The 24,970-nt window shown below is 33.9% G+C and overlaps 1 protein-coding gene across 3 annotated transcripts in view; it reads left to right on the top strand.

Annotated features, from left to right (window-relative positions):
• The window catches only part of LOC124355067 (myocyte-specific enhancer factor 2), a 191,080-nt gene that overhangs the window by 4,901 nt on the left and 161,209 nt on the right, over positions 1-24,970 (top strand). Inside the window, exon 1 of one of the 3 annotated variants that reach the window (XM_046805985.1) lies at positions 18,287-18,431. The exons of the other annotated variants lie outside the window; for them this stretch is intronic. The gene's annotated coding sequence lies outside the window, so the exon portion shown is untranslated. Of the gene's footprint in view, positions 1-18,286; positions 18,432-24,970 lie in introns of those variants that run through there. 3 annotated transcript variants of the gene reach the window in all.

Raw genomic sequence — 24,970 nt, 5'->3', positions numbered from 1 at the left:
ATGTAGTCCACAATGGGAAAACTAACATAAGAAATGTGAGGTTTCTTGATTTTATTTTTCATCAAAACTTGACTTTGTCACTCAATTGTGTTACTTGATTAAAAAAAAATTAACTGTGTTAATTTTGTGCAAATTGGAAAAAGCGGTTAAAGAGATGAAAGAGGGGAAATCTGCGGGAATAGACGAGCTGACGGCTGAGATGATAAAGGCGGCGGGCCCATTGGGAATTCAATGGTTGTACAGAGTGATGAGAGTGATTTGGAAGGAAAAGAAGATACCAGAAGACTGGAAAATGGGAATAATAGTGCCGATTTTTAAGAAAGGCAATAAGCAAAAATGCGAGAATTACAGGGGAATAACTTTGTTGTGCCATACACAAAAAATTTATGAAAAAATACTGTTGCAGAAAATTAGACCAGTACTGGAAGAAACAGGAAGAGAGGAGCAATGTGGTTTTAGGAAAGGTAGGTCAACGGTGGATGCTATTTTTTGTGATGAGACAAGTGTTAGAAAAGAGGTGGGAATACGGAAAAGATACAATGGTAGCGTTTATAGACCTACAGAAGGCATATGATAAGGTACTGAGAGAAAGGATATGGGAGAGTATGAGAAAGAGAGGATTGCGTGAGGGAATAGTAGAAAGAATAAAGAACCTGTACGGCATATGTAAAAACAGGGTAAGAATTGAAGAAAAATATACAGATACTTTTAAAACAGAGAGAGGAGTAAGGCAGGGAAGCATATTGTCACCTTTCCTTTTCAATATTATAATGGATGAAATTATTCTAGAAGTACAAGGAAACAGAGGAGCAGAAGAACTTAAGACAATAGCATATGCGGATGACATAATGATATGGGAAAATAGGGAAGAAGAGTTAGAACGAGAGTTAAACAAATGGGCAAAAGTGGCGAAGAAATATGGTTTAGAGATGAACATACAAAAATGTAAAGTAATGAAAGTAGAGAGAAGGGATGGAAATAACAAAGACGTGTTAGTTGAAGGAAAAAGACTTGAAAAGGTGAAGGAATTCTGTTATTTAGGAAGTATCATAACAGATAGGGGCACAATAAGAGAAGAGATAGGAAACAGAATATGGAAGAGTGGAAAGTTTTTCAATATGGTGAAGAAGATTGTGTGGAGTTGGAACATTGGGAAAGAATCAAAAGTATTGATGTATAAATCTTATTTCCAACCAATTTTATTATATGGAGCAGAGACGTGGACGTGGACTAAAAATGATTTAAGCAGATTGCAAGCTGCAGAAATGAGATTTTTAAGAGGGATAGAGAAGACTACAAGAAGAGATAGAATAAGGAACGAAATAACCAGAGAAAGATTGAAGGTAGTTTCACTGCAAGAGACAATGGAAGGAAGAAGAATACAGTGGATGGGGCATGTGAAGAGGATGGGAGATAATAGAATGCCTAGAATAGCACTGGAGAAGGAGGAAGAAGACCAAGAGGAAGACCGAGAGGAAGATGGGAGGACCAAGTGTGGAAAGACATAGAGAGAAGGGGACTACAGAAAGTACAGGTGGATGAAGAGGAGACCTGGAAGGATAGACTAAAGTGGAGGAGGCTGTGTACGACGACCCGTGAGAACGGAAACGTCTGACGATGATGATGATGATGACTCCTGATATTTTACTTTCACAGTAACTTTCCTAATATTGTTAAGAAGGAAGGGAGGGCATTTTAGAATCCACCAAAGACAACTTCACGTAATGTTACTTATAATTTTTACCCTAATATAGAGTAGAACATTTTATTTGTTCCAAAGTTGAGAATATGATGAGGTAGGTTCCTTATAATAACCTTGTGAAAAAGCCTGAAAAACCATGAGGTTATTACTGAAACATAAAGATGTTGAGCCTAAACATTTCTTTGTATCCCTTTGAGGCTAAACTGCAATGCCAGGATATTAGTTCATTACGTAAGAATGAGTTTGAATCTTTGGTTTTTGAAACTTTTTCTATAGAAGTTGAACATGTTCTTTTTTTGCGTTTTGATGTTGGGATAATGATCTGACTAGTTCTTTTTTAAGACTTTCTTTGATTCTGATAATTGCGAATTCCTGTTTCTACTGGTGGTAATTTCTGTGGGCTTCTTATATCGACATTTTCTAGTAATATAATCTGTTCATTACATTGATTAAATGTGATATTATTGAAGTCTTTGATGTGTGTCCTTTACTTCAATTTTGATCTTTTCCTATTAGAATGTTCACACAGCATTATAATTTTTTAATTATGTTTTAGTGAATTATTTTTGATTCTTTATTATTACATCACCGTGTCAAAATTTTAGATTTGCTTATGTAGTTACATAGAACAATGTGTTCTGTTTAATACAGATTGTAATATAGCCCATTTAGAGGTTCTAGCACAATTAATTATAAATCTGACATGATAATGTTATACTGCAAACCTTATTTTAGTACCACAAATTCTGTGAATAAAGTTCCTTTCCTGTACACGGCTTGTTTGATAACAATGGAGTCAGCAACTAGACAAGAGTCATCCTTAGTGGTATGAAAGCGGCAGTGATAAGACTTCAGAAAACCCACAAACAGGACGTAGATGAAGTAGGAAATTGTGGCGGGAAACAGAAGTAATGGCGACAGAGGTCTGAGTGTATTAGACTTCTGTTCTAGTATTTGTATAAAACAACAAACATTTGATCTATACAATAGGAAATAGCCTATTTGGTATGACAGGCACTTTATAATTATGATTTCTAAAAATATGCTATTTTTCCATTAAAAACGTGGAAAAGATCCGGTTTTCAGGTGAGAAAAAGTTTCCGTGTGATTTTGGAATGTGTTTCTTCCTATCTAAGTTTTCTGATTGTCTTAATAATTTATGGATTTCAAACAAGCTTAAACAATGAGCTACTTTATAAAATATTTTGGTGTTTAATGATCTCTGAATTTAATTAAAACGTATTAAAATTGACATGATTAAATGTAATAAGTGGTATGAATATGTGTCCCCAAAGACATGGATGTATTCTAGATTTCATCATGAAGCTAAAATATTGTAAATAACTGAGCTACTATACAGAGTGTAAAAAAGTCCTGCAAGGACTTGATAATTCCCTAGCGATTACAGGTATAGCAATACTAAAACTTGGTACATCATTACTGCACCTATTAAACTACTTTTTGAAGTAACTACAATTTCTTTCCATGTCAGGGGGATGGCCCACAAGGAATCAGAAGGAAATCTGAAATGGGAGCATATTTCGAGCAATACACCAAATTGAAGGTCGTTATTAGTAGAGTACAATGCCGCAAATCCGACCTCAAAGTGTTCACTATTTAAAAATTTACGCTGGTTTAAATTTCCCTGACGTTACAAAAAAAATGCTAGTTACTTCAAAAAGTAGATTTACAGGTGTAGTAATGATTTACCATGCTTTATTGTTTTACCTGTAATCATTTGAGAATTATCAAGCCTGTGCGGGACTTTTTTTACACCCTGTATATATGATGAGCTATGTGTGGAATAGGTCTGCTGATGTCTGTAGGTTACGCTTTATTTCCTTAAGTTTTAAAACTTGCTGTTTCCTTTTAATCCTTATTGTACCCATATCAAGTGAATTTGCTACAGTATTTTCTTCTTTGTGTTTTCTTAGAGGTCACTGATATAGATACATTACCGAGGCATTCCCACTTTAGTAAATTGTGGTCTGGGTTATAGTAATAGCTACATAAACTATGAAGACATTTAGACTATTTTTACTTTTTAGATTTGAAAATGAGAATATTTTAATAACCTTCATTTAACCCATTTCATTATCAGGATTGATAGTTAATATTTTATACTTATTATAAAAATGTTATTGTGATACTTATAATGAATTTAATTCCACTTGAATAATGGTAGACATTTACTGCTTTACTTTCCTGGAAGTGTATAAAGTTGAGGATACAGTATTAATGGTGCTCTTCCATTAAACTCTATTATGCCCGAAGTTTTAATTTCCATCCAACTTCTTATTAACTTCTTTACTTTTTTCCGTATGTGTGGTTTATTTTATTTGCCAACATAACTTTATTTCTGATAGAAATATGGATTTTGTTATGTACAAAAGTTAAGTGGTCATCGCTCCAGTCCTTGTCACTGTATAGCCAATGGCCAATGCAATCTTTGTAAAGACACTTCATAATCAATATTGACAACTCCTCTCTTGATCTGAGAACAACACATCCTACATTAAAGTTTTTGTTAGAAGTGATTTAGTAGATTCTTAAGTATTTTCAACTTCATCATGTTTCTTTTAAGTGTATCTGTTTTTTGAAACTGGCGTTACTACATCAAAGTTTCTGTAAATGAACTCACTGTTAAGATGTTTGGATGTTTATACATCTTTCCAGCTGTTAAGACCCAAGTCTCCTATAATTTTTCCTCATTACAAGGATCCTGTATATATATATATATATATATATATATATATATATATATATATATATATTTGTTACCTTCCATGGAATGCTCTCAGTGAAAAACATAGTTTACACATCTTTCAGATAGTATTTAGTATGCTTCTTTAGTTACTTTAGTTGTTTTTAAGATAGAAGACTTAGGCTAATTGTTTAAGCAGATACTATTCACTTAGCCATTCAAAAATAAATATAAATGCTATCCATTGAGGGTGGCATCTTAATGACTAATTTTATTAGCTACTGCAAGATTGGGCATTACAAAAGTTATTGCCTTTTAACCTCTGACATTAGGCAAATTACAATAATAATCAGATAATGTGTTGAACCATGGTCTTTAGGGTGTACTTCTAGACAGGCTCTGAGAAAAGGGCTGTAGTAAAATTTTGCAAAATGTAGATAGACAGTTGGAATTGCATGCTATAAGAAGGAGTACTTTGAAAGTTGCCAGAATGCCAATGAAGAATGTAGATAGATTTCAAGTTATTGCAGTAAAAGACAGTTGGCAACATATTGAGAACATTAGTAAACACAGACTAAAATGGCACTTTTGAAAATATTTTTTTGCCACTTTAGTTTTTAATTTACATGTATCTAGTTTTGCATATAGTCTTATAATTTAAATGTAGATTTCGATAAAAATGTTTTTATGCATACATTTGTTTATTGAACAAATTTTACAGTAAACAAAATTTTGAAACAAATTTTTAAACCTATAATGGCTAAAAGATTACAGGTTTAACGCTTCTCAGTAGGCCGCTTCATCAAGCGCTGGTCCTCAAATGGTTAAAATCCTCAAAACATTTATGTAGTGTAAAATTAGTTATAATTAAATATCACAATCTAAACCTCGTAAGGTTTAGTGATACCAAATTTTCAAAAATAGTCAAAATGTGTCAATTTATAAGCCGAATGAAAAGTCTGGTTCAAGTATATAGTTAACGACTGATATTATATAGATTTCAACTCACTCTGATCTGAAAAAAATTAAACAGTTTAATTCCATAATAGCAATTAAAATTAAATAGAAATTGAAATATACAATTATCAATCTTTTTAATTAAATTAAACTGGGCACTTTAGTAGCACCTAATTATGTAGAAAATGTTTATGTCTTAAGTAGTCTTTTCATGATTTATCTGTAGATACGGTAACTTATTAACAGATTGACTGCAATAGATACATCTAATCTTGGCTGTCTGTATAAGTCGTTACTTAACACGTCCCGCACCGGAGGTGTTAACCACATGTTACAGACGTATTCTAGATTAACACGTTGACTGCAGGAATACATCTAACCTAGTATACAAACTACGTGTAACTTGATGCATAAAACGTACAGTCAATACAGCAGTAGGTCATGTACATGCGAACTAAAGCATTGTCAAGTTCAAAATGGTTTTTTTTAACACCTTTAGTGCTGGTCTATACCGAGTGAAGATACATATTCAATAAAACAGCAAGCACACTAGGGACTACAGTGAACATTTTCAGCAGCGAACTTAATGGTTCAATTTTGTTATTGAAATATTGCTAATTAATATTGAAACAAAACATGGTTTTCACTGTGTGTTTATCAGAAACAAGGATTTTACTATTTAGAAAAGACAGTGATATTTAAAAAATTCATTTGCATTCTTTGCAGATTACAGTATCAAACATAAGGTAGACCTGGTATAAATAGAAAAGCAGATGTATCTGTTTTGTATGTTATTATCTTTTTTATTCCTATTATCAGACACTTTAATTGTTATGTTTTGTCTCTAACTCCTTTTTTGTGTGGAGTAGCTTTCTGTATCTTGGAATAAGTTGATTAAAAACCACCTTAGCTTACTCTTTGAAACGTGTTATTTTTACAACAAACTATTGAACACATTGAACGAGGAGTTTGTTCACTTAGTCTCATACTAGTTAGACATCTATGTGCTCTTCCAAATCCATTTAAGCACAGTAATAGTTCAAATCTAGTAAGCAAAAAAAAAAAAAAAAACTAAGAAAAACTAGAGATTTTATATTTTAAAGAAGGTTTAAAACACCTATTTTGAATTTACTGATTCATTAGGCCTACTCTCAATTTTATACCCCTCCGGGCTGAAATAACAACCCCTGAAGTAATTGGGCACATTTGAACTATATAATTGGACAATAAGCTGAGGAAACTCCTACTGTCCTTGAACCTATAAGGTCTTCTGTGCGGCTTCCAGAGTGATTCAGAATGGGCAAGGTTGGAAATTTAGTCACCTCCTGCCACAATTTCATGGTAAAGTTACTATGAGGAATGATATATACTATCTCAGCCATGAGTCCTTGTAGGAAGGAAAGGCTCTGTTACAGACTTTACCAGTCAAAGCAGGCAAGAGAAGGTTCTCCCTCATGTTGAGGCTTGCTGAACCTTTATCAGTCAGAGGTCTCCTCCCACTCAATCATATTCCGCAGTAAGCTAGACATATCAATCAAGTTATCTTTTACTCCCACATAACAACATTTGTGGTTAGTGATGTACCAATCCTGGATATCCATTCAGTTGTCCAGAGGTAAGTGACAACATTGAATTTTGCTGTGCCCAGTATACGCTGTTCTACTGGCAGATATAAACCAGCCAAAAATTGACCTTCACTGTTTCAATTGACCTTATGTACTTAATAACGAGACTCCATAGGACATCCACTTTCATCATTCATCTCAAACAAGGGATTTGTCATGTTCCCTTAAAAACTCGATATCATAGGGATTAAAATAAATCAAACTCTGAAACTCTCTGAAAGGGATCATTTATCTTATGGTTTAGGGCTCATTTTATTTACTTGCCTTCACATTGATGAGTGACAATATTAGCAACCTATTGAACCCAACTCTTGAGATAGGATGACAGGGTAGAATTAAACCAGACAAATGCCTTCATTCTCTAGTTGCACAGTCAGAATGAGGCTATATTATGTTAATACAGTTGCAATGTTAGCAACCCATTGAACCCAAGTCATGGAATAGAATGACAGCCTGGGATTGCAACAGACAAAGTGACTTCATTCTCTAATTGCACAGTCATAATGAGGCTGGAAGTGTGCAAGAGCCTTTCTACTTCTATATATTTATTATGTTAATACTGTTGCGATATAAGCAACCCATTGAACCCAAGTCATGGAATAGAATGACAGCCCGGGATTGCAACGGACAAAGTGACTTCATTCTCTAGTTGCACAGTCAGAATGAGGCTATTATTATGTTAATACAGTTGCAATGTTAGCAACCCATTGAACCCGTCATGGAATAGAATGACAGCCTGGGATTGCAACAGACAAAGTGACTTAATTCTCTAATTGCACAGTCATAATGAGGCTGGTAGTGTGCAAGAGCCTTTCTACTTCTATATATTTATTATGTTAATACTGTTGCAATATAAGCAACCCATTGAACCCAAGTCTCATGGAATAGAATGACAGACAGTCCGCAATCGCACCAGACAAAGTGACTTCATTCTCTAATTGCACAGTCATAAAGAGGCTGGAAGTGTGCAAGAGCCTTTCTACTTCTATATATTTATTATGTTAATACTGTTGCGATATAAGCAACCCATTGAACCCAAGTCATGGAATAGAATGACAGCCCAGGATTGCAACGGACAAAGTGACTTCATTCTCTAGTTGCACAGTCATAAAGAGGCTGGAAGTGTGCAAGAGCCTTTCTACTGCTATATACTTACTATGTTAATACTGTTGCAATATAAGCAACCCATTGAACCAAGTCATGGAATAGAATGACAGCCCAGGATTGCACCAGACAAAGTGACTTCATTCTCTAATTGCTCAGTCATAATGAGGCTGGAAGTGTGTAGAGCCTTTCTAGCTTGTATATGTACTAGTTTCATACTATTTCAATATTGTAAACCATTGTAAAACTCATCCTCTTAAAATTATTGTAATAGGCCTACAGTATTTTTTATATTGTGTATGTTTAAACCAAGTTAATTGATTTTAGTGGTCCAGAAATAATAAATTAATTGTGACTATAATAACTGAAGGATCAAATTTTTTTTATCGTGTAATATAACATAATTAATGTTAATGATTGAATGTTTTCAATATGAGTTTCATATTGTTGAATTCTCAACATTATTGCTCTACTCACCTGTAAAAACCATATAAATTCATTAAGATAAATTAAATGGTGATTGTACTTTACAAATCATTAAATTGTATTACTATTAATAATAAATCAAAATTACTATTTATAATAAAACTACCTATTTTATAAATTGCGACAATTTACACTATTAAAAGCCTGCTGTAATAAAACACCTTTGTATTTGTCCCTATAAGAGCACTGTTATTAAACCTCTAATAGATATATGTCTTTTTTTTGTAGAATTATGGGAGCTGGGTCATTTAACGGGTATGATTAATACACATTAAATCAACTTGTTGAGTTTTTTACAGTACATACACTTTTTCAATAGGTATTAGGTGTTAAGACAAACAATCATTTTTAACTTTTCTGAGTATGCCATTACAGTATTTAAAAAAAAACAATGTTTTTTAGTAGTATATATTTATTTTATTTATTTATTTCCACGGTAGAACCAATTTAACAAGGAAAACATTTACAAGATGGCCAAGCCAAAAAAATAAAATTAACATTACTTATGAAAAATATAAATAGCAGAATAACATGCACATTTAAAGACTATCAATGCACTATCAACAATGCACTAATGCACTATCTACAACCAAAACAAAAAACTATAATGCCATAATACAAGATATATTAAAGAGAACAAACTTAGCTAAGCAATTACAACAACAACAATAATAACAGCAAAAACAATCATAATGACAATAATAATAACAACTATAGTAAAGTCTTAAAAAATGCAAAACAGGATCAATAATGGAGTAGTAGCTAGTTGAGATTAAGGCTAATAGCAGCACGCCTAATGGTACCCATGCATATTAATCATGCCTGTATCATGAGACATCTTCTATAATTCTACAACAAAAAATATGGATATACCTGTAAAAGAATTTGAGGTTTAACATAGATTTTTAAGGATCTTTTAATCATAGCAGCCAGTATATCCTGCTCTTAAAAGTAAAGACCTAAATTCCTTATTTTAAACTGTAGTATTGCATGTTAACAAGTGACCTCTGTTTTTATTTTGTTGTTGATTTCTGCTTTTTCTGTGTGTCTATTTTAAAGGCACATCAAAAATGTAATCTACATAGAAACCTCCAATTTAAGCATTAAGTACACTTAATTAAGAAAAAACTAAAACCATGAATGGTATTTTGATGGATATAAAATATCCTTTAAAAATGATGAATCAACCGATCTAAGATCAAAATAAAAAAGTAGGCTAATTATTTACAATTTTTCTCATAAGAAACGAGACAAAACTCAAAGTGATTTTGGTATAGCCAGCTTTTAAAGTTTTATAAATCCTATTTTCTTGAGATGAGAGTTGGTGTTTCGGTCAGCAGGAATCAATCAGTAATAAGTAGGAAAATATAGTTTGATCTCCCTTCGAAATTATGATAATCATATCATCTGGTAGCTATCATGTCAGTACAGTCAGTACTCATCGCCAAGAGTTTCTGCTAAAGATGGTTTCAATAGATGACTGATATCTCCTTAAAATTTCAATTACTACTCTTGAACTTTAGATTTCCAGAAAATATACATTACATCCCTATTGCGATTGTGTGGCAGAAATGTTATTCAGTAAGTTAGTACTGTTCTGTAACTAGATCTGATAGCGCAGCTACTATACTAAATGTGTTGTTCAGAGTTTTATAATATATTTTCGTCGTTGGTAGAGTCTACTCAATATAACACGTGTTTAATTGTTGCCTGTAATACATTTATAATTGCAGTTTCCTCCGTTGGCCGCTAGGTAGCGTACAACTAGGTTTCAAGTAACAACAAATGCAATATCTTCACAAAGACTGATACATAATCAAAGCTTGTACACGGTTAATTCGCACTAATTACTTACTTGTTTACTCGGTAAATAATTAACTAAAAATTCACAGTGACATCGCCGGAGATGCGGCAAATGATACTGTGGCAACGCAGTAACGTGATGAATCTCTCTGGTAACCCTTTACTTCCGGAAGCTGAGGTTATATATCCGGTCTCACACACCCCGAGGTCATCTCATTTCCGGGCGCGTCAGTGGTGGTGTAGACATTCCCTTGATTCCACCCCCCCCCCCCCCCAACCATACTCTAACGCTACTGTTCTGTGATAATTACAGTCTAAACTAAAACCGTGAACTGTACTCTTATTGTATTGCAACTAACTTGGAGAAAGTACTAGGTCTACAACTTATCTATTGCAAATTTAGGGTTTTCGTGCTAGTTAAAAGCTTTACTCATTCGCAGAGTATTTCAGCTCACTAGGGCTATTTTAATACTTTACGTTATGTTTAAATTCCTAACACACGATACATTTCATGTTAAATTTCAATAATTTATACAATGAACCTTGAAGAAATGTCGTATATAGAAGTGTATTTAGAATCACAAAACTAAGAATATTTTTAACGTGTTTACTTTTCTCGGATGTTAAAAATGTCATAATTTTATCTGTGATTCATACGAAGTCTTCAATAAATAAATAAAAGTACTATTTATTTGAAACTACCATAAAAAACAAATAACAACAATTAACGATCATCAATTTAAATATTCCTTATCATATTTTATGATTTTTATTTAAATTTTGCAGTTTTTTGTAATAAAATCGTAAAATCCTCTGGTACAAAGGATCATAAAATGTTAAAATATCGTATAATACGATGTTTTTGGAAGACGTATGGAATAATGTATTGTAATCTTGTATTTAGATGGAAATATCTGTACAGAAATGTTTTAGAACTGATATCATCTTTAATATTTTATCTTTGTAGATCGCTGCAGGACTTCTGCAACAATCTAAGTTTTAAATTATCTTAAAAGTAAACTATTTGAGGATCAGCATTTTTTATTATCAAGTTGCATTGAGTATAAAATAAAAATACCATCCCCGAATAAGCATAGTGTGTAGAGATCTACAAAATAATTCATACAGGTGGATAAATCTGTTAATTTCTAAATTTGTTTCTTTATAGCATAAAAATTACTGCATAAATTTACTGTTGGAAGACCTATTTTTTAAAATTACACTTAATGAACAGTAAGTATGTCATATTATGTTTGCATTTGATAACAATGACAAAAAATATAACACAAATCAATTATTTAGATTTTTTAACAGCGTCTTTATTAATACAGTGTAACCGTTGTAACCAACGATCACGCTCGTTTATTTAAGTTCCGTAATGAAAAATGATCAGAAAAACTGTAAGACACTCAAATGAAGTTTCCAACGCCATGAAACATTAAGTTTCTACAAATCCGCCCATCCGTAATAAAGAACAAATAGGCGATATATCGTTCAGCGTTCTTTTTCGACAGAACGTGGTTGGTCGCGTATATTGTCCATTAGCCCTGAAAGGGTTGACTGCTAGTCTATATTGTGATTCAACTTGATTATGCGCCGTAAGTCTTATACAGCATTCAATCCGTTTAACTACAACATCTGTCTAAGTACAATAAATGTTGCAACTACATTAACACACCACTTATCTTTCCCAAGAATGTCGGTATACATTACGACTCCGATTCATTACTAGGCGAAATTTTGAATGGAGAAGGGCGAAGACAATATGATAGCAGCAAAGTTTCGCAAGTGGCAAGGTTGTCGGCGGCCTCAAAGCGATGATAAGAAAGGCGGGCGATAATGGGATAAGATAGCACGAACACAACTTGCCTAGCCGGTGCCGCAGTTCTGCACGCTGCTTATCAATAAACCGCCTTTCCCGCCAGCCTGCTCAGGTATCGAGAAGATTTCGTGAACGCCATAAAGGTTAATTATTACTGTGCAAGCGAATGTTAAGAAAATAATGAATGTTTATGATAATTCGTAATATTGATATTTTCAGTTGCAGTATTTGGGTCTTTTTCGTGTAAGGGCCAGCACAAAAGACCCTAGCTTGCCTATTCAAAACTCAGATCCACGCGATACTTGCCCGCTGCGCAGCGCTTTGCGCTGCTTGCTCTTTTAGAAAAGAAAAATTAACTCGAGCCTTTCAAAGTCCAAGCCCAACGATTAAATGCACTGTCAGTCAGGTATAGTATGTTTGTAAGGTGCTGGCCCTTAAACAAAAAAGACCCCAGTATTTAAATTAATAACGGTATTTGTAATGCAGAAAGCTGTTTTTTGTAGAAAATTGTAATTAAACAATTATCTCCCTCTGACTGATTTTACACCATGGCGTTTTAAAAGACGGGAAGTTTCCTGAAACAAAATATATTTTAAGAAAATAAAACAACTTACATGTTAAGTACCTGCTGTAGTAGGTAAGAAAATTAAAACTTCTGAATTATTAGCTGAATATTAAGATAAGTCTGATCAAAATAATTTATTTATTTTCTCTTAGATTGTAGTTATGCATGAAATTAATTGTCCACCTGAGGAAGATTTCAGATCGCAGATCTCGAAACGCATTGTTTGTGATTACTTGCATAAAGGTACAATGACAATGTCCGGTAAAGCTTGTTTCCTGCAAGATGTGCCTCTGAAGCGGGATTGGGTGGTAATGTCAGCCCTTGCTCTTTTGTCCCCTTGATGGTTTCTCAAATGTTTAAAATTTCATCTTCAAAAAGTGAACACGAATACCTCTTTTCACATCAGGAAAACGACATCAAGTTTGGTAACTAAGCTCAATTTGGAAAAACACTGTTTCATGACTAGTGTATCTTTTATAGTAATGGTCAATTCCAAGATTTGTAACAAAACAACTTTAAACTTTCAGTGTTAGTTAACGCTGTTACTTAAATCCCGTGTTAAGTTATTAAAAAGCTATAAAAAAAGTTTTCATTATTTAAAAAAACGAAAATTCCAGTTTTGTAGTAATGTAATGAACACATTTGGAGTGTACTTCAGATTTCAGTGACATCTAATAAATTGTCACCACAGATGACGTCAGCGTATAGTTTCATGAAATTGCATTAGGATAATCAGATTGGTTTTATAATCTTAATTGATGAAACTTATGATACTTGGCATACAAGTTATACTAGGGTTATATTTGACACTGAACGCTCCGACATTTTAAGTTATTACATTTAGAAAGAATAGAAGATTGATGGTTTTTACCTAGAAAATAGACAATGTCTAGAGGACAGGTGTTGAATTCGTTATAGGATTTGCGTATATAAGTATTATATCTCGGAAAACACGAAACTTGTTGGTCAAAAACCGTTTGTAGCCTGGTGTCATATTTTTGTAAAGAATTAAAATAAAACTATGCCATCTTTAAAACTGTCGTATAAAATTAGTTCAACAAACTTTTAAAATTTTTGAGGATCTAAAGCCGTTCTATCTTGTTTTTGTTTAATTTAAATGTTATATGGATGTTATGTATAATATAATTTGCCTACGTCAAAACCGACGCATGGTGAAATGACACGTTGTTGATTCGTGTACTGTTTGTCAGAAGCTACATTTCGTGCCCGAAGGAGCGCAGAGGGCGGGAGACGTCACCGATGTCCAACTCCACCGTACGAACATGCTGTAGAAACGAAGAATGATCAGCGATATGGCAGCTGTTTTAAGAAATGTTACGAAAACTAAGAATCAGGCCGTGAATTGTGTCGGATAGGAGTATAAGTGCAAAGAGTAAAAATCCCAAAGCATATTCCATACCGATCCGAGGTTGGGGTCATGTCTACCTTTTGTATACTACAATCTTCGTAAGTTAATTCTTTACAAACCTTTGTAGCGATTTTTGTCTTTGTGTCAAAGTAAGTGGGTTTCAGTAAAAGCATGACCCCGCAATGCTTTATTTTCTTCTGCCTGTGTGTTTTTCATCAAATTATTTACCAAAACCGCATTTCAGTTTTAAAATTCTAATTTTGTGGTAGGCTGTCCATTCATTTTGTTAAAGTTTCGTTGGAAAAAATCAGATAAATGTAAGCTATTATAGAATTTATAATGTGATACTTTTATAATTTGATATAAATGTTGATAAAAATTACATTAATGATGAAATTTGGTGTGCAATTTACTTACTGTATGGCTTCAACAAGGCTCTGATCAAAATTCCATGGTTGATCAATAAATACGCATCAACTCATTCTTGTCTATGTAGAAATGAATTCAACATTTCAAGTCTATAGATGAAATCCTTATTGATCTATCTTGCAATATAATTTAAATGTTTCTTCATTAAAGTGAGTTTGATATTAGTGTTGAAAAAATAAAATCTACACATCAAGTCACCAAAACGTTATATTGGATCTATTGTTATAATTTGGCTACAAGTGTTAATATGTCAAATGTTAAATTCTTTTATAAATATATTAAGTTTGTTTACAAATGTATTTATTATCCTATATTCTCGTTGCCGTCATGGTTTCCCATGAGACCAATGTAAAAATATTCGCTAACGCTCAGACAAATTCCATGGAGTGACATGCACCATAATCGAACATAATGTTCATGTGTGAAGCTTTATGCTCATTTCAATATAGGTCTGTTCGTTTTCGAGATAGATAGGCAGAAATGAAATGTTCCAGTCCCACGAGTGGATAGGCTTCGCTGTCGCTCAGCCAACAAGTTGAGGCAACCAACCTCTCATTGGACTTAGTACGAAAAGAACCATTGCACTTGCTTGCGGAGTGATAGGGTTTTCAGGATGAGTAAGGTTGATAGTGTCCGTCTATTGTCGAGATCCCACGAGGAAGGATGGCGGGTTCTGTCTTTTCACCTTAGAAGAAGGTGCGAGGCTAGCTCTGTTCCAGAGTCTTCTAGCCAAAGAGGGCTGGGTGGCGGGGAGTGCTCAATTTTAGGCTAGTAAGTATCATCCTTCAATACTAAGGGAGCTCATCCTCCCCAACAGTTATCCTCCGCTGTAGACTATACTATCGATCCACCCTTTACACCAGTATCTCGACATTTTCGGGTAGTGATGTGTCGCTCCCGGACATCCATGTGGTTGTCCAGATAAAAGTGACACGTCTTTTTTGCTGTGACCGTTGTAGGTGCAACAGGAAGGTATAAGTCAGAATATACACAACATTAATATCAGCAGCAAACGGTATAATCAAGTTGTGGTTGTATAAGGTTTGGTTGTAATTCACTTAAGAAGTGAATAATTGAATAATCTGTAGACAACATTTAAAATCGATTTATAAACTATATTTCATAGTATTGAAGTTTTCAGGATCTGAATCTAAACTATTTCAGAGATCTGTGAATGACTTAAAAGCGATGAAAATTGTAATCAGTAGTGGTGCGTTCAGGATTGGAGCGTAATTACTTTGGATACAATCTATAAACGATGTAATAGCCATGAAAACCATGAGCAGTTGCTAGGATTTAAATGTTATTACTTTGCATGTATAAACAATAATAACGAAGGAAATCTCTAGTCATACAAAGCGATAAGGTTATCGATCTTACATGATCGACGACGTGAAACGGTTTTAACCTCCTTGTTTTGTATGACTGGAGATTTCCTGAGATTAATCAGCATTTAACTTCGTTATTAATAGGATACACGGGATACAAAGATGTTAGTGTATCGTTTTAATTGTGTTATATCTATTTTTGAAATTACACCCGCATTAAAATGCTTACGTATATACACAGATTATTTATTAATGTTGTAATTCCTTAATTTTAATAAAATAGTTTTAAATTTAAAGATGTTTACTATTTGATACTATAAGAGTGCGTAGATACACTGTTTAGATTGTAATAGATTTGTGTTGCCTCGTAAACAGTTATTCGTAGACGAACTGAAACAGAATTAATGCTTTAATAGCGACATTAACGTGATAATTACGTAAACGGCATAACACTATTAATTTTTATTGATTTATGTGTTTCTCTCTCCTAGATATGTTGATCATCTGAAATGTTTGGAAAATTAGAATCTGTGACTTTGAATTACGTCTGTGTCTGAATTGTTATACTCGTATAGCCGTTATGTATGGGATAGGTTTAGGTGTTATTACTTTAACAGCCACATATTTCAGAATAATATAATATGAATCAAGTTGGAAACGAAGACGGCCATTTTACGAGTAGGCTCGATGAATTATTCATTGAAGTTTTAGTCTTAAGCTGAGTTTTTCACTTCGGTGCTTCATTTATTATACGCCTCCGAGGTCTGTTATTACCGAGATGATAGTTCGCAACGACTGGAGAAGTGATCGGAGAACGTTCCTCTGAATTTTTAAAGAGTTCACTTGGTTATCAGTATATAATTCCATAACTTACTTTATGTATAATGAATTTGATCTTTATAGTACTGTGATCAACATTATTTAAACACTTTTCTGTACAAAAAAGCTAGACGGGCTTTAGCTTAGATCATGGTTTTATTGCCTTGTTCGTACGGCTCTGCTTTAAAGGAAAACAAAAATGTTTAGTTTTATAAAAATCCCACTAGATTCTTTAGAACAGACGATTCCTGTTTTTACTTAACACCTACCCCGTGCCATGTTGTGGTTATGAGGTTGGTAGCATTAACTTTATATGGATTATTTAGGAATTAGTCCTTTCCTACAGAATTAGAACGTAACATCTGTAGGAAAGGACAGACTCGGTATACCGACGGCCTTCTTGATTGTAGTCCTATAAGAACAATGATAAACCTCATATACTATTACAGCATTTTATATATATCCAACCGCTTTTTAGTACTAAATTTTATTTGGGTTTTCTTTTATTGAAGTAATCTAGAACTTTTTGTAATTCGTCGTTTAAATATTAAACACGTATACACTTCACATAAAAAAACTAAAAAGGTTTTTGATAAAAGTTTGAAACTTACATAACCATGCGATCTAATATAAGAGCGTAAAGGTGCATGAGGTTTTACATTGGTCTTCTGGGGAAGAACAGCGCCGTTATTTATGTCTTACACCTCTCACTCTAATTACCAAACAAATACTAGATTTTCTGTACATTAAAACAAAAATACCAAAACAATTGGTGACGCCCAAACTGGTCTTAATGCAAAAATGTATAAATTGGTTAAATCTGTCGTTCAATTTATTCAAAATCAGCTGTCACTCAGGGATTGTTGTGGGAATTGTAAATAATTGTTTTTCAGAATGTATGTAGGCCTAACACACTTTGAAAGTGGAAGGCAGACGTGTAAAGAAACCAGAGCTGCGCCTCGAAGCGACGAAAGATGTTCCCCAATTTTAATTATAGTTCGACTACAGTTTGGGGTGGTTCTGTACTATACGTTGGCTACGTCAAATATTTTGGAGGTGGTTTAATGCTGCGGTGTTTGCCGTGTCATTTAATGCCCATTCAAATTTTCCCCAATGCCGTTGATCGTTGTAAGGGTTCTAATTATGGCCGGACGCATAAGAGGACCAACGTGGCGTTTTGAACTGGGTCTCAAGAATTTCTAAAACTTCTGTGGTTCAGTTTCCACGTAAAACCGATGTACACTGGTTACTATTGATTAATGATTCGTTATTAACATACAAAAGAAACAATTTACTAAACAAGCCTTAGTTACTAACAAGGACTACCCATTCATCCATTGAACTAGCCCCACATTCGTATTTGTCTTGGGATACGTGCTCGGATACGTCGTTATCTCGAGTTGTCATTTGGTTTGTAAACACCAAAATCAGTTTCGATTGAGTCACGCGGCGGGTACTCTAGCTGTTTGGACGACCACTGTGGTGTTCTGTCGCTGATAAGGTTTCGCAAGTAATGATAACGGCGCTTATCACCCCCTTATCAGTGCCGAAGATCGGTCGACTCGCTGCTGGCTGTCAGTCTGTGGCCGGTTGTGTTCCGAGCGAGTGTCGCAGTCGCCGAGTTCCGAGTCTTGATTCATTTGCATTTTCGCCCTATTAAGTGCATTTTAAGTAGCGTCTTCCAGTTTCCTCGATTTTCAGTCATCTGTGTATTTTTGGTGAGTTGTGTGTCGATTTGTTCAAGTTCTTGTGCCACTTCAATTGGGGAATAAACATTAAGGTCCGAAACCTAATTTATAAAGTCAGTTGCCATTTTACTTCGGGACCTCTTGCCCCGATGCTCAGATCTAATAGGATATCAATCAGAGTATTATTGTGAAGTTTTACATACAAACCATGTGTGTTTCAATCATACATATTATACGTGCAGTTGGCGCCATTATGGTTGATGAAAACTATAGACTGAAAATAACTAAAAAATAAAAAAATATGTATTATATACAATGTGCAGTTACAATAAGTTAGCAAGCGTTAGAATAAATTTCAACACTTTAATTAAGCGTGTCAAGTTGGGATGAATCTCAAAAATTATAAACTGTTTTCATTACTTACTGTGCTCTGTAAGTACAAAATATTGTTTAGTTTCAAAGAGAAAAATATTAGCTTTAATTCTTGGAGGTTTTACACATGGTTAAAATGTTTGAAAACGACGAATAAAAAATAATAGAAATCAAACCGGTGTTTATTTTTGTTTTGTTTTTTGGACGTTTACCGTATTATACTTGTCCACATGTACGGGTGAGTGAAATTTGTTAGTTGCCTTCGGGAGTTGCGCTGCCGTAATTTTATTGTTATGAAGAATAATTTAATTATTAAGAGAGAATGCTGATGTAGCAATACTTTGGTTGCAGGTTCTAACCTAGGGATACATTTTATTCATTTTGGAAAATTGATAGCAAGTGACCTTGATCTATAATCCCGTGTATAATCTTCTCTGTTACAAAAATGTTCCGTAATCCAAGATATAAAAATAAGTTTTAACTATGTTTTGAATAATAAGTTAATAGAACACAGTTAATAAAACACTACATTCATTACTAACACACAGTGCGCCATGTAGTCAGGCCATATTTTTTTTCAAATGATCTCTTATAATGAGTAATATGCGATAAAAGTGTAAAAAACTTCCGTAATATCATTATTTCTTCACAGTTACTTTACAAAAATTACACTAGTCAGATTTGAGGTTAGTTTATATTTAGGGAGAGCCGAATCCATTTTAGTCAGTACTCTGCCTATGAAGATGATAATATAGTTTGAGGAGCTTACCATAAGGATTTTGAGGACAAGGGGTCCGGTACATTTGAAATCGATAATACTGATAATATCATCCAGATAATACTGATAATAACACCCTTAATTACAATAGAAAGTTTCCATTGGCAGCCCAATATATAACTCAAAATACTATATATAGAATATTTGAGAAATATTAAGTGTACTGTAGATTTAGTTTTCCGCACGAATTTTCGTGATTTAACATGAAAGAGCCCAGCCTACCAACAAGATATTACACAGTAAAATAATAATTGTTTAGAGTTTTCACTGAAAGTTTGCAAAGTAAGTTTTGCTAGGTAAGCCCAGAAGTTATAATTCTCCCCTGGCCACGTTGTGGTGTAGTACGCGACCGTCCATTCAATGAAGGTGATTACAAGCCAGTATCTCGTACACTAATTTATACGATTTATTTTTAATGGTCGTGATATCGATGAAAAAGGGATAATGACTCATCTGTGTTGCGTAACGCCGTACTGTAACTTGTGCAACTGCCTTGATTAGCTCTTGCTGTTAATGAGATATGGAGGGACTTGGGCTGAGCTGCTTATTTACGTGGAATCACCTTAGCACGATGCTCTCTGTACACCTTGTCAGAAATATCGAAACGTGCTCAGGTGTAAAACTCCGATTCTTGATGATTGACGAGATTTCACCTGGCATAAATATTTGATCGTTTTATTTCACTTTAAATTATCCATTCAATAATAATTAAACCGTACACTTTAATTTGGGACCTAAAACCGCAAAAAGAACATTTTTCACTTGATCAGAGACTGGCCGCAAAGAATTGACGAACAAATTCCCCTGTAGTGAAACAACTTTGGGGGTTTCTCCTGAAAGAACAATTAGGGGAACAACCTTAAAGAAAAAGAACAACCTAAAAACACTGTATGCCTTTATTTTGCATTAGTATTATGGGACATGCCTCATTTTAAAGATTATCAGTATGCAGTCAAAGCATGTGTTCCTGCATTTGAGATTCTTGTATTTTGTATTATTTCAACGATAAAGTTTGAATAAATAAGAGATGTTTCTTCAAATCACTAGCAAAAACCATATCCTAAAGGCGTTTAGATAAGTATTAATCATATTTTTTGAATGAGAAATAATGCCATCAACCTGCTTTGTTTATAAAATAGAATGGCACGTAAACCACGTGTTGCCATTGGGTATTCCATATTGATAACAGCATATCGGACATTTGACATTGTTACATGTTACAAAAGGTAGATCACAACGTTTCGAGGATTGGAATCTATTCTCTTCGTCAGTTGGGGGAGGTATTAATACATACAAAATAAAGAACAGAAAGAAGGGAAAGAACAGGATTCAAACTACGCCGGAACTGGACTCCAAGCATCCTTTCAAACCTTTCATTGTCAATAACAAACTTTCAACAGAGTATTTCATATTATTAGTTTAGTTTCAGAGCTTTTAACGTTTATAAACCCCCCTTTTCGGAAAAAAACTTGTGGCGTATAATTTCGTTTTTTTTTTTTTTTTTTTTTTTTTTTTTTTTTTTTTTTTAATGTAATATTATAATCTATATCTAGTTTATATCCCTCATTCAGTAAACTATGTATGCCGTTTTTAAGGTTAGCTGAATTTTTTATTTTTATCCGTAATTGTTCTTGTTATTACAAGATACTTCATTTTATATATCCAGATAGACCCATGCTAAAATTTAAGATTTTCAGACAAAGGCCGTCTTTACAAGGATATGTAGAACAGATATGTTTAGGTCCACAATTTAATGAATTAATTAGTTTGTGTACATTCCAGCGCCATATTAACTTTTTAAATATTTATAAAATATTAAAGCAAAAAATAAATATATAGTGGTCTTTTGAGTGTAAGGACGTTGTGAAAAATCGACCTTAATATGTAGTGTCGTTTGAAAGTAACCCTGTACATATTAGCACCCATCCAGATCTTTTCGATATTGGGCAGTAAAATTATAAAAACTAAACTAATCTTGCAATATGTGCCTAGTGTTGGAATATGAATTCATAAATGTAAATGTCAAGGAGAGCTCTACATTGACGTGTCACAAGTCCGTCTTTTAAAGTCAACTTTTTACACGTCTAAGAATGTAAAGCGAGGCAAAATAATAAATATTTATATGACAACTGTAGTTTCTGGTTATTACATAATTTTGCTTAACTGTACAAAAACTGCGCATTATACTATTCATTATTTGCATACAGGTACACTATTCGAACAATGAATTTAACCGCCAGACTCGTCAGTGATCTAGGTTATATTTTGTTTTCCATATTATACTTTCTAGAAAAACAATACTACTTGGCTTGAGCTTATTTTTTTAATTTTAAACGTTTTCTGTGACACCTTTGGAACCGTCCTTGGATATATTGGAATTGTCGGTTACACTAAAATGTGTTATTATGACGTTGCACAAAATTTTACTTTTTGTGTTGTATTGAATCACAGTTGAATACTTTACTATCCAGTTGTAATTATAACGACATTGTTACAGTTTAATTCAAGGCCTTTATCTGTCCAACTTTTACTATTAGTAGGCTACTTCAAGTTCCACTTTTCTGTGTTTTATTTAGCATGTTTTCTTAATTTTCCATTTGATATAATGTGTATCTCTGTAATGTGTATAGGTGGGTATATGTAAATAACGTCTTCCGCTAGTGGCTCATAGTGCGTGTGAAAATACATCGCAAATAAACGGTTTTCAACTTTACAAAATTATATTAATTTTAGTTCGTGACTTACGCGGCCGGTGCCACGATCATAATCTATGTTTTCCGATTCACACTGTGTCGAAAATGTACTGACATAATTTAAAGTTTTTGAAATATTTTGGCCTCGCGGTGGAAAACCATCTTCAGTAAACAATTTTAACTAAAGGTGAAGCACAAGGTGCCTAATCGATCAATAATATATGAATTTTAAAAATATTTCGTAAGATGTCTGTGTTGGATTAAATAATAATATTTAATAAGGTTGTAAGTATTCGCGGAGTAGTCCGAGACCATTTCTCGGGAGTTTTCAAAATATAGTGGTATTAGGAAGGTGGAAAGCCTCAGGCTGATTATTTTCGGCATTGATCAAGGTTTCGAATCGGGATACCAAAAACAAAACTCAACAGCCTTAGTACGAGATTGATACATAATCGATTGTTTTTGTCAAATCTGTACAGTTCTTAAAAACCTTGTAGACTAGTTAGCATAAGTGCGGTTATTCTATCCAGTTAAAACCGTTGGAATAAAACAAATCTTGAATTAAGTTCAAGATTTATTAGACATAAATGTATCAATAGCAAAACAAGAAACAATAGGCGTAAATATTTGTAAAAACGGCACGTGTCAGAGTAATCGATGGGTGAATCACCACTTGACCACTGCGAGTCATTTAAACGTGATTGAGGAACAAGTTATTGTTGTCGACGCGTACACCTTTGGGAATCGACCAAGTATTCGAATAATAATGGTTCGGTTAGTCGACAGGTGTAATGATTCATTTACAGTTGGTGGAATCGATGTTCGGTTAGATCTGCTATGGACTATCGATTATTACGCAATTAGTATAGCAGAAGTTGGCACGTAATATTTCGATCAAGTTTCTTTTAAGATTTAATTAACAGTCGTGTTTAAGTATACAAGATTTAATTAAGAGTCGTGGAAATAACCGTAGAGTGTATTAGAATGCCTGAGCCAGCAGATCGATGGTCGCTCAGATAGTTGTGAGCCAGTTATCACACTGGTCGTGGCTAGGCCGTGCCCTTTGATAACGAATGTCAAGGTAACCAACATTCTCCGTTCTACTGTTCCCTTGTCATTAGCTACTGTCCTTTCGGTATACTTCCCTTCTCAATTGGATCATGCTGCTGGGCATTTACCGCAGCAGCTAGCTATGTTCGTTGTCAAGGTATCAACAATTTAGAATTTAAGTCCGGAAAATATAATTGTTACGCTCAATATCGAGTCAGAAAGAAATTGTACCTCACTGTGTGTACAGCTAAAGACATTGCCGTAAATTTTAACAACACATGAGTTGCTCTACGAAATAAGATAGATCCCTACGGATCCTTTTCCTTACAACCTCAATCTGTATTCAACAAGCCAATTGTGAGGTTATTTCATTTGATTTCAAATTCCAAACATGAAAGAGAATTAATCCAAGAGTGATTATAAATAAATAGACGAAAGGTCATAAATAGATGCTCGAACTGTTATTAAAGTCTTAGAAATCGTGTAGCACTCATCAAGAATGTAAGTTGTAAGCAAAATAATATTTTCACGTTTTTCTAATCTCTAAATCCACGCATGCCCAATAGAGCGTCCAGTGCGGTTGGACTTCTGGGCCACAGTACGTCACTTTGACGTCACCACGATAATTAATTAACCTCCCGCTCGATGTGTAGTGGCACCACTGCGGCCACGACCACGAGTCCCGTGCACGGAACTACCCACGCCACTGCACCGACTCCAGATTATCGTAGTTGATTAAACCACCTACATTTATTTACCTAGCCGTAAATATTTATGGCGCGCCGTGCAGAATAAACATATAACCCTGGATTATTTTCTATCAGATCTCAGTGCGGCGATTATTTTCTTTCTTTGTTTTCAAAGACCACTAAATTCGTTTTGCTGTCGTAATTCTCTCGCGCGATTGTATTTTTAGTATAATATCAGTTAAAAGCGTCCATTTATTGCATTGCATGGTGATTTACTTTAGAAAAATTGTTTTTAAATTGATAAATTGTGTAATTTCCTTTAAATTATTTTTATATGTAAAACAAGAAAGTTAGGGTCTCTAGTATACGGAAATACACCTCCTGCCGAGGTCACATGCTTGGTACATCCACCATGAGGAGGGGCAGTGGGCACTACTTCTACAACACCATCTCGGAAGAAATGAGATCTCTTAGTCAGTTGTGTTAATATTTTCTTGTCCTTCAAATTCCAGAAACCACAATATAAGCTAATCTCATTTGATAATCTTGGAGAAGTTATTTAAAACCATGCTTTCACTATATTTTACGTAAAATACAATAGTAAAATCGTACATAATTGATTTTTACATTGGTAATTTTTATGTTTTAATAATGTGAATTAAAATTGTTAGGAATAAAGATCTACTTAGTGTTCAGCCTTTCTTGGTGTTTTTGGATGCGAGTTGTAATATTTGAAAATAGACACTTCCCATCATACTTCTATTTAAAAAATAGGAGCATCACATTTTTCCTAGTTCAACATAGTTGTTATGGGCTTAAATCAACATGGTCAACCATACAATTGGATCTTAAAACATCGGTACTTGTACTGAATACTGGAATCGGAACATTCAGATAAATGAGTAAATAATTCGAAAACTTTTTCGTTTTGAATATGGTCTTAGCTGTGATTTTGGTTTTTCTGTAAAATAAACTGTTTTGGCGGTA

This window comes from Homalodisca vitripennis, chromosome 2, assembly GCF_021130785.1.
Source record: "Homalodisca vitripennis isolate AUS2020 chromosome 2, UT_GWSS_2.1, whole genome shotgun sequence".
NCBI lineage: Eukaryota > Metazoa > Arthropoda > Insecta > Hemiptera > Cicadellidae > Homalodisca > Homalodisca vitripennis.
This window is presented reverse-complemented; position numbering and strand designations above follow the sequence as displayed.